The 11,363-nt window shown below is 42.5% G+C and overlaps 1 non-coding gene across 1 annotated transcript; it reads right to left on the bottom strand.

Annotated features, from left to right (window-relative positions):
• Positions 1 to 1,922: 1,922 nt before the first annotated feature.
• Positions 1,923 to 1,996, bottom strand: trnat-ugu (transfer RNA threonine (anticodon UGU)). The gene has a single exon. It is a non-coding gene; the product is annotated as a tRNA-Thr (tRNA).
• Positions 1,997 to 11,363: the final 9,367 nt, after the last annotated feature.

Genomic DNA, 11,363 nt, shown 5'->3' with positions numbered 1-11,363 from the left:
TGTTTGGATGATTATCATGGACATGGATTGAAAGTTTTCTTAATCTAAATCTACTTTGTGAATGCCAGTGATAAATCATACAAATTACTGAGGCTGTGTTGTGCCGAACGTACAAATTTCTTGTGCCTTCTTTTTTTTTAAACTTTATTTAAGATTTTATAACATGAATAAAATAGAAAGTTACAGTAAAAAGATTAAACGTAAGATAATAAAAATTACAATACTACATCGGCAGACTAAATAAACTAAACCCCCCCCAATAATTAGTACACAACATTAATGACCTAGCTTAAAGTTAATCTAACCCCCCCAAAATAAAGAGTGAAAGAGTGAAGAGTTAATAAAATGAACAATATTATATAAAAAAAGCCCACTTACACAAAAAAAGATAAAACATAACAACTAAAAATACTAACAACAAAAAAAAAATATCAATACTAAAATATCAAACTTAAAAACATATTTAAATCAAACTTAAATGCATATATTTAGCAAACGGAGTCCACTTCAACCTATAAAAATACACCCTATCCTGAATTGAAAAAGATATCCTTTCCATAGTCAAACAGAACTTCATCTCCAAATACCACCTATCTAAAGTTAATATATTTCTATCTTTCCAAGTAAGAGCTATACATTTCTTGGCCACAGCTAAAGCTAAATAGATAAAAGAAATCTGATAATCTTGTAGGCCTAAATCAATTAATGATTGCATATTCTCTAATAAAAATATACCAGGATCTAATACAAGACAAATATTATATAAACTATTAAATATAGATTGAATGCCCTTCCAAAACTGTTGCAATCGATCACAAAGCCAGACAGTATTCAAAAAAGTATTAGCCGTCTGCACACAACGAAAACAGCAATCCGACTTACTAAGACCAAACTTTTTTAGTTTCTCCGGTGTTAAATATAACTGATGTATAAAATTATAATTAATCATCGCTAATCTAGCATTAACCAATTTCCTAATACTATTCTGACAAATTTCCATCCAGGCTTCTTCAGCTATTATAAAACCTAAATCTTTTTCCTATTTCAACTTATCTTTATCCCAATCTTTTTTACTATCAATTTCTTGTAAAATACAATACAAATCAGATATATATCCCTTTTGTGGTATTTAAAGTACGTATTCCTCAAAATTAGAATCAAGCAATAAAATCATATGTCGACCACACATCTGTTTTACAAAAGATCTTAATTGATAATACACAAATACAGAGTTTCCACTAATACCGAATTTCCTTTGTAATTCATCAAAAGAACAAAAACATCCCTCAGAAAAACACTTCTTGTGCCTTCTTCAATCTGTAAATACGATAATGATGACTGCCTCATCAGTCCAGCAGCATTCATGGAAAGAGACACAAAGTTAACAGCCTAGGGAGAAAATCTACAATTGAAAAATTGTACCAAACAAAATCATGAAGTGGCAATATCAAATTCATTTTCTGCATTCGCACCTGCTGATCTTGATGCAGTCAGAGATAAACATGGTGACAGGCTTCACCATGACGTCAAGACCTTGAAAAAGCAGGATCAGGGCAATTGGAATCCATTAATATTGGCCAACAATTGTTGAAAACTGACACAAGAGGCATCTGATGCTGAGTAAACACAAACATCAGCTGCAAGGTTTTGTTAGGTCAGTTGAACTTACGCAACGTGCCAGCATCATTATGCGATTAAGCGTACTAAATTCAATAAAAGTTAATTTTAATATTTCTACAACTTTTTACGTGATACAGCTAATCTGAAATTATCTTTGTGTCCATCTTGAAGTTGTAAAGGTAAAAGTTCCATTATTGTCACATAATACTACATTCAGAATGCAACGTGCATGAAATTCTTTAATTTTGTCTACCCTAAAGCAGACAGAGTCCACTTTGTCCAGCAGCCCCCCCACAGAAGTTAGGCCCCAGCGAGAAGCAAACTCACAACCACTGGTTTACAAGACCAGTGCTCTAACCACTGAGCTATTGGAGCCTCTATCATAATCCCCAATTCTTTTTCAAGAAGTAAACCTTTTGAAAAAAATATTGTTGTCCAGTGTGATCAGTGTTACAGTTATGAGTCTCTCAAACAAATGTGCTATATCAATGAAGGATTGTGCGTGAATTAAGCACATCGTTGGTATCGTTTTCTATCCTCAGGTAGAGAAGGAACGGTGGAATAACTTGAATACGCCCCTCTATTAAGACCACGGAGTGTGCAGTCCATCCTGAGGCCATGGACAAGAGCGAACATATGCAGCCTGAAGCCAGGATTTACATAGAGCTTTATCTTTGAGAATCCTATCAGATAACACTGGAATGTTTAGACAGCTCAGAAATAGTCCAAGTCTGCCTCTACCTTTTCACAAAGCCAGATGAACGCAGATAGATTGTGAAAAGGGCAAATCAACATCTCTGTCACGGCAGTAGATTCTTTCTATGGAATCATTTTTTAATTATTTTCTTGTTATTTTATTATTATTTTATTAAACAGAGATGATCCAAATTATAATGTGAACTTTTAAATGTTTGCTGGGCATGTAGTTTTTTTTTTGCTCAGTAGGAAAGTGCTGGAATTATAATCAGCTGGATTTGGCTGGCCCCGCCACTGTCTAGAATTGACACCAAGTATCCACTCAGCCCCCACTCCCCCACCATCATCCCCCAGCTCCATGGCCACATTTACCTTTGCTTAGATACAGAGGAGCAATCTCTGCATCCCGAGCCAATCAGAAACATGGTTGTACAAGTAAGCGAGCATACCTCTATGCAGTGAAATCCTTGAATTCCAGATACCAGGGGTTTTACTGTACTCTGATTACTTTTGACAGCTGACAAAGCAGAGCATGGGCCATTTCTGTAAAATTTTTATTTTATCTCTATCTGACAATAGAGATAATTTACATCTATTAAAGTTAATGCAAATAATTAAATATTTTAAAACTCTAACAAGAAAAGAATGTTAACTAAATGTAAAAAAGAGAAAAGAAAATAATGTGATCCATGATAAATTACAATCTCCTTTGCTTAATTCACCATAGCCCTCAGTCTCCTTTGGATCAACTAGGTCTAACTCCATCCAGCCAAGAGGCTAGGGTATTATGAGAAGATGCCGGTAAGGCTGGGTTTTCCCACTGGCTTCCATAAGAAGTTCAGTGGAGAGAACTGACTGATCAGGTCTTAGAGATCAGAATCAGTTTCAGGATTGATTGTCATGAGTAAGTCATGAAATTCAGTGTTTTGCAGCATCAGTCATAGTGCAAACATTTTATAACCATCTTACGATGTTACTATATAAAAAAAGAATAATAGGGTACAAAAAAATAAAAAGCCTATGGTTCATTGATTATTCAGGAATCTGATGGCGGAGGGGAAGAAGCTGTCCTTGTGCCGCTGAGTGTTCGTCTTTAGGTCTCTGTACTTTTTCCCAATATTAGCCAAGTGAAAAGGACATGGCCTGGGTGGTAGGGGTCCTTTAGGATAGAGGCTGCTTTTTTAAGACACCGCCTCATGTAGATATCCTCAATGGAGTGAAGTCTGGTGCATGTGATGTCGCAGGCCGAGTTAACAACCCTCTGGAGTTTATTCTTGTCCTGAGAGTTGGTAGCTCCGTACCAAGCAGTGATGCAACCAGCCAGAATGCTCTCCATGGTACACCTGTAAAAGTTTACAAGAGTGTTTTTGGTGACATACCAAATCTCCTCAGACATCTCACAAAGTATAGCTGCTGACTAGCCTTCTTTACGATTGCATCAATGTGGAGGCTGCAAGACTTATCTTCGGAGATGTTCACACCCAGGAATTTGAAGGTCTTGACCCTCTCCACTACTGAGCCCTGAATGAATCATGTTCCCCTGACTCCCTCCTTAAGTCCACAATCATCTTTTTGTTTTTGCTGACGTTGAACGCAAGGTTGTTGTCATTACAGCATTCAATAAAATGATCTATCTCCCTCCTGTATGTTTCCTCATTGCTGTTTTATGACTCTGTCAACAATTGTGGTGTCATCAACAAACTTGTAGATGGCATTGGAATTGTGGCCGGCCACACAGTCATGGGTGTATAATGTGGGAGTGGGATAAGCATGCATCCTTGGGGTGCGCCTTTGTTGAAGATCAGTGAGGAGGAGTCATTGTTTCCAATTCATACTAACTGTGGTCTTCAAATGAAAAAGTCAAGGATCCAATTGAAGAGGGGGATACAGAGGACTAGAGTTTGTGGCTTCTTGACCAGCACTGAGGGAATAATGGTATTGAAGACTGAGCTGTAGCCATTGAAGAGCAGCTGTATGTATGAATTGCTGTTTTTGAGGTGATCTCGAGATGAGTGGAGAGCCAGTGATATTGCATCTGCCGTGGAGCAATTGTGATGATGGGAAAATTGCAGTGGGCCCAAATCTTTACTTAGGTATATGTTAATTCTGGCCATGACCAGCCTCTCAAAGCATTTTGTTACAGTAGAAATTAGTGCTACTAGGTGGTAGGGCACTGGGATGATTGATGCCCTTTTGATGCTGGTGGGAACCTCTGACTGCCACAATGAGAGGTTGAGATGCCTGCCACCAAGTCCCAAATGCATTGTGCACAGCAGCATGTGTATGTGTGTAAGTACAGGTCTTGTTCTGAAATCCAACTTTCCAAATGGGAACTCCCAGCAATAGCCAACATGGCGTCTCTTGTGATCTTGTGTGATTCTAAAATATTTCTCACTGACAAAGTGTTCCATGAGGTTTATTTGATCAGGTAACACTTTGCAGGCAACTGATAGCACTAGATAACCATTTTTTTTCAAAAAATTTGCTTCCTGAAAATAAATTGGGGATTATGATAGACAGCCTCAAGCCAAACACAAAGATAATTTCAGATTTTCAGTACCACGTGGCCAATTCGAGAAATAGTAAATAAATTTTTATTTAATTTAGCATACCACTTTTCCATGGAGGCAATGTCTTGTTGAAACCTTACGCCATGTTCATCACTGACTGCACCAAGATCAGCAGGGAAGGGGTCCAAGGGCTAATGCAGAAAATGAATTTTCTGTGACATGTTGCATTTCATTGTTTTGTATGCTTGATATAGTCTTAAAATATAACAGGAAATCTTGCAAAAATATGTTATATCAAAAAAAACATTATGTTATAGGAAAGATTTATGGTGATTTTCCTGATCGCCAGCTCAAAATCCATAAAATTCACCCAAACGTGTTCAGAAAGCAAACTCTCCCGTTTACACTTTGGTCTGTGATCCACTGTTACAACCATTTTACCTAATATCCGATGCAGGGATGATTTCAAAATTAACATGAAAGAGAAGTCATAAGGGGCGACCTGGTCAGTGTAACGGTCAATGCAATGCGATTGCAGCCTCAGCGAGACTGGTTTGAATCCAACGTTCTCTGAAGGGAGTTTGTACTTTCTTCTCATGCTCTGGTTTCCTCCCATGTTCTAGGTAAGTTCGTGCATTGGTACATGGGTGTATTGGGCAGCGCAGGCTCACGGGTTGGAAGGGTCTATCTTTAAATTGAATTTGAAAAAATTGAATGAAAGATTGTAAGCTTTAAATAGTATTCAAATTTCTGTGTCGATGCTGTGCAATTACTCAGCAAAAGGAGGTGTAAGGCGCTCCTTCTGTTCGATAACCCACAGGTCACCTTTGAACAGCCTGTTAAAGTACCTGTTTAGCCTCCCAATCAGGGTCACGTGAAGCCATGGATTGCAGATGGTGGATGGATTTTTACAAGCAGATTCTACAAAGTGGAATTTATGGTTGTAAAACTACAAAAACCTGGGCAAATGAATCTGCGGATCAATGGCCAGAGTGACCCATCCAGTATGGACACTGCAATTGAGGAAGGCAATGGGAAACCACTTCAGTATTTTGAACTCAACACTGACTATGGTCTCAGCTCAAAGATGGAGCCTTCACCAAAGAAGAACAGGGGAGGTAACCAATACAATTCGAAGGGTCGGAGATTGTGGCAGATGGAGAGACATGATTGCCCATGCACAATGGCAAGGCACCTGAGTGAATTCAAATAGGGAGAAAAGCAATCAGCTTTTCACATGTACTGTTGCTCTAAGTTGATTGTTACTTACATTTCAAACACATGGTCAGAGGAATCTACCAGTGTCTTCAGGGTTTTATTCGATAAACCTCATCAAAGACACTTAAATTAAAATTCCATCAAAATGCATCCTATTCACATTGTTGATGGCAGAACAGGTCTGATTAAAAAATATAATCATGAGATCAAAGCTTTCAATTAGGGAGAAGTGTTGACCGCTGACGACCAGAATTCACACACAGCACATGAGCAGACCAAGGAGTGAATGTGAAAATGAGGTTGACAAGGTTACCGTTCCTACCCTTTCAAAGCGAATGGTGTCAAAATACCTCCTAGCTATTTTTGTACTTGAAAACATGGTGATGAACGGAATACAACTTCGATTTCTGAAGTAGGTTGTGACACTGAGACTACGACTGAGCCCAAGGCATTGAGATGGATCTGTCTGTGTTGCCATTGTCAACACACGTTCACTGGGAACTAAAGTGAGGCTGCCACGGGTTTGCTGCTGTGTGACCCACAGCAGCCTTGCAAATTGCTGACCTTCATCATCCTCCTGTGTGTTAGATTTTCAACTTGTGTCACCACAGGGGAAGTACATAGGCTTGGGCCAACAAAGTGGTTAAATAAACTTTCACATCTGAGCACAGAGTCCGTGCAAGAACATTTTTTTTAAATTTAACTGTAATTGTGTTAATTCTGTCCTTTTATTTGTTTAATTGGACAAGAACATTTCCTTTTAAGAGTATTATTTGCTATCATTGAACACTTCAGGGGTCTTAGAGAAACCATCTCACAAACTTGAAAATGTATCTTTTAAGTTAGCGACACCAAAGATGTGTCCAAGGGTGCCTGGACTATTAGTATTTGGCTAGGAGACTGCCTCGGAATAGCAAGGGAGGAGATGAACACCGTGTCGAAGAATGCTCTCTGATTCTCTAAACCAGGGATGGCCAACCTACGAGCTCGGGCAAACTGCGGCCCATTGCCCATTTTTAAGCGGCCCGTTAGAGAAAAGAAATGTCAGCTCAGCCATAGCTGCTGTACCAGCAGCACTGCTGCTCATGCAGAGCAGGGAGAACGAGACGTGAAGTCTTAGAACTACCTCGTGGAGTCCAACTGCCCAGCCCGACTGCCATCAGCTCTGTTAAGGCTTTGAACAGCCTGTTAAAGGAGCTGTCAGTGGTTGAAAACTGTTGGGATTAATATTGCTTGGCCCGTGACTCCTTATACTTTTCTGTATGTGGCCCACAACCAAAAAGGTTTGGCTGCCCTTGCACACCATGCTAGCACATAGTGAGAAAGAATGTAAAAGTGATATGATGAGCCACACAATCCATGGTGTCTGCAAAGACTCACTTCCTTGTTGTCTTTAATTATGCCTGAAAATTTCAGCAAAAGTGCTGTTTGTTCAAAGGTCATGAGAAATCACCTGGTAGAGTTCACCCCATGAGCCACGACTTGCCGTCTATAATATGTGCTTCTTTCAACTGGCTTCACATTTGGGGGAGTTTTGTTAGTTTTAGTCTTACAGATGTGGCAGGATGCTTTTCACCACTATTGATATAGATCTTTGCTGGAAACAAACTCTGTGCATTGTGTGATCAGTGATATACCATATACATTCATGTAATAGTCGAGTCATTGCTGTATCTGACCCGACCTTGTTGGTTTTCGTGCAGTTGGATAATCATGTTGAGGAACTTTGGGGGACATCCGATGCGCTCTAGTATTTGCCAAAGCCCTTTCCTGCTCATGGTGTCGAAGGCTTTGGTGAGGTCAACAAAGGTGATGTAGAGTCCTTTGTTTTGTTCTCTGCATTTTTCTTGGAGCTGTCTGAGGGCAAAGACCATGTCAGTAGTTCCTCTGTTTGCGCGAAAGCCGCACTGTGATTCTGGGAGAATATTCTCGGCGACACTAGGTATTATTCTATTTAGTAGAATCCTAGCGAAGATTTTGCCTGCAATGGAGAGCAACGTGATTCCCCTGTAGTTTGAGCAGTCTGATTTCTCGCCTTTGTTTTTGTACAGGGTGATGATGGTGGTATCACGAAGATCCTGAGGCAGTTTACCTTGGTCCCAACAAAGCTTGAAAAACTCATGCAGTTTGGCATGCAGAGTTTTGCCGCCAGCCTTCCAGACTTCTGGGGGGATTCCATCCATACCTGCTGCTTTGCCACTTTTCAGTTGTTCGATTGCCTTATATGTCTCATCCAGGGTGGGAACCTCATCCAGCTCTAGCCTTAGGGGCTGTTGAGGGAGCTGGAGCAGGGCGGAATCTTGGACTGAGCGGTTGGCACTGAAAAGAGATTGGAAGTGTTCTGACCATCGGTTGAGGATGGAGATCTTGTCGCTGAGGAGGACTTTGCTGTCTGAGCTGCGCAGCGGGCTTTGGACTTGGGGTGAGGGGCCGTACACAGCCTTTAGAGCCTCGTAGAAACCCCTGAAGTTGCCAATGTCCGCGCTGAGCTGGGTTCGTTTGGCGAGGCTAGTCCACCACTCATTTTGGATCTCCCGGAGTTTGCGCTGAAGATGGCTGCATGCGCGATGGAAGGCTTGTTTCTTCTCTGGACAGGACGGCTTTGTAAGGTGAGCCTGGTGGGCAGCTCGCTTCTTTGCCAGCAGCTCCTGGATTTCCTGACTGTTTTCGTCAAACCAGTCCTTGTTTTTCCTGGAGGAGAAGCCCAGTACCTCTTCAGTGGATTGCAGTATGGTAGTATGGTAGTCGGGTCAGATACAGCAATGAGCTCTCTGAACCCTTCTCCATTAACAATGGCGTGAAGCAAGGCTGTGTTCTGGCACCAACCCTCTTTTCAATCTTCTTCAGCATGATGCTGAACCAAGCCATGAAAGACCCCAACAATGAAGACGCTGTTTACATCCGGTACCGCACGGATGGCAGTCTCTTCAATCTGAGGCGCCTGCAAGCTCACACCAAGACACAAGAGAAACTTGTGCGTGAACTACTCTTTGCAGACGATGCCGCTTTAGTTGCCCATTCAGAGCCAGCTCTTCAGCGCTTGACGTCCTGCTTTGCGGAAACTGCCAAAATGTTTGGCCTGGAAGTCAGCCTGAAGAAAACTGAGGTCCTCCATCAGCCAGCTCCCCACCATGATTACCAGCCCCCCCACATCTCCATCGGGCACACAAAACTCAAAACGGTCAACCAGTTTACCTATCTCGGCTGCACCATTTCATCAGATGCAAGGATCGACAATGAGATAGACAACAGACTCGCCAAGGCAAATAGCGCCTTTGGAAGACTACACAAAAGAGTCTGGAAAAACAACCAACTGAAAAACCTCACAAAGATAAGCGTATACAGAGCCGTTGTCATACCCACACTCCTGTTCGGCTCCGAATCATGGGTCCTCTACCGGCACCACCTACGGCTCCTAGAACGCTTCCACCAGCGTTGTCTCCGCTCCATCCTCAACATCCATTGGAGCGCTTACATCCCTAACGTCGAAGTACTCGAGATGGCAGAGGTCGACAGCATCGAGTCCACGCTGCTGAAGATCCAGCTGCGCTGGATGGGTCACGTCTCCAGAATGGAGGACCATCGCCTTCCCAAGATCGTGTTATATGGCGAGCTCTCCACTGGCCACCGTGACAGAGGTGCACCAAAGGAAATGTACAAGGACTGCCTAAAGAAATCTCTTGGTGCCTGCCACATTGACCACCGCCAGTGGGCTGATAACGCCTCAAACCGTGCATCTTGGCGCCTCACAGTTTGGCGGGCAGCAACCTCCTTTGAAGAAGACCGCAGAGCCCACCTCACTGACAAAAGGCTAAGGAGGAAAAACCCAACACCCAACCCCAACCAACCAATTTTCCCCTGCAACCGCTGCAATCGTGTCTGCCTGTCCCGCATCGGACTTGTCAGCCACAAACGAGCCTGCAGCTGACGTGGACTTTTTACCCCCTCCATAAATCTTCGTCCGCGAAGCCAAGCCAATGAAGAATAGTCGAGTTTTTGGGCTAATTTTTCTGGTTCAATTTGGGGGGTCCACTTTTACACAGATACTACTTTTTTCTGCCGTAAGTAATTGCATCAGTCAAGGTGTTGGGAGCTCAGGTGGCTGGGACTGGGTGGTAGTCTGTGATCGGGACATCGGGAGCTCGGATGGGTGGGCTGTGGAGGAGATTATTGGGAGCTCAGGTGGGAAACCGGCCAAGGCGAGGATCCTCACTCAGGGCATTGGGAGCACCAATGGGTGGACAGCCAAGGCAAGGATCCATATTCAGGAGCTCTGATGGGTGGGTGGTCCCGAGGCAAGGTTTCGCAGTTGGGGCATGGGGTGCTAAACGGGTGGGAGGTTGGAGTTTTGTGAGTTCAGATGGGCAGGTGGTTGGGGAGTCGTAAGTTCAGATGGGCAAGCAGCCAGGGCCAAAAATAGGAGGGGGTGGTCAACTTTTACATGGGTCATACTGTTGTGTTTGGAAGAGTATCAGGATTGGTGGGTTCTCAGAGACTAGTCTGAATACAAGTGTTACAATCACACATAACTTCAATGAACACACAGAACAGAAGATCAAAAAACAATTACTATATTACTAAACAACTATATAGATATTCACGTCAGACCCAGGTTGGATTTTGATGCGTGGCCACCTATACTCTACACATGTACACACTCTAGAGACAGAGACTTTCACACACACACTCCCAGTTTCCTGCATCAACAGGGATGTGGCTCACTGCAAGCACTGATCTATTGCAGTATTACGACTCAGCTTAAGTGTCGCGCACACCTAACCCACGACACTTCCAGTGATGTCCACAGTAGCAACATGGTGTGGAGCAGTGTCCGAAGCTTGGACCATGAGGCAGAGAGGAAGAATGTGCTATGCGTTGATGTTATGTACAGTTCTGATCTGGGCACCTAGCCAATAATGACCCTTAGTAATTTAAACGAGCTAATGGCAAGGTGTGCACTAATGGGTGGCCAAAGTTCAATCTTGATTGACATGTGATGTGACATCTGAATGTTTCAGATGGGGAAGACACGTGACGATCCACAATATAGACAGTAAGCCATGTGTTCCATGTGTTCCTCCACAATCCACAATCCACATATATAACACACATAGAAAAAAACACGATTATTGGGCCACAAAAGGGGCAGGGGTCGACTTTTACACGGGATCAACTCTTATACGAATATATATGATAATCTGCTTCTCATGCATCTTAAATCTACTTTACCTGCATCTTATGATCCTGCTTAACTTTTAATACCCATCAGGCACTGATGGTGGGTGAACTGGAGCAGTCAGGTGGGATTTGTAATTCACA

This window comes from Narcine bancroftii, chromosome 3 (assembly GCF_036971445.1).
Source record: "Narcine bancroftii isolate sNarBan1 chromosome 3, sNarBan1.hap1, whole genome shotgun sequence".
NCBI lineage: Eukaryota > Metazoa > Chordata > Chondrichthyes > Torpediniformes > Narcinidae > Narcine > Narcine bancroftii.
Note: the sequence above shows the minus strand (reverse complement) of the source record. Positions and strands in the feature narration are given on the sequence as shown.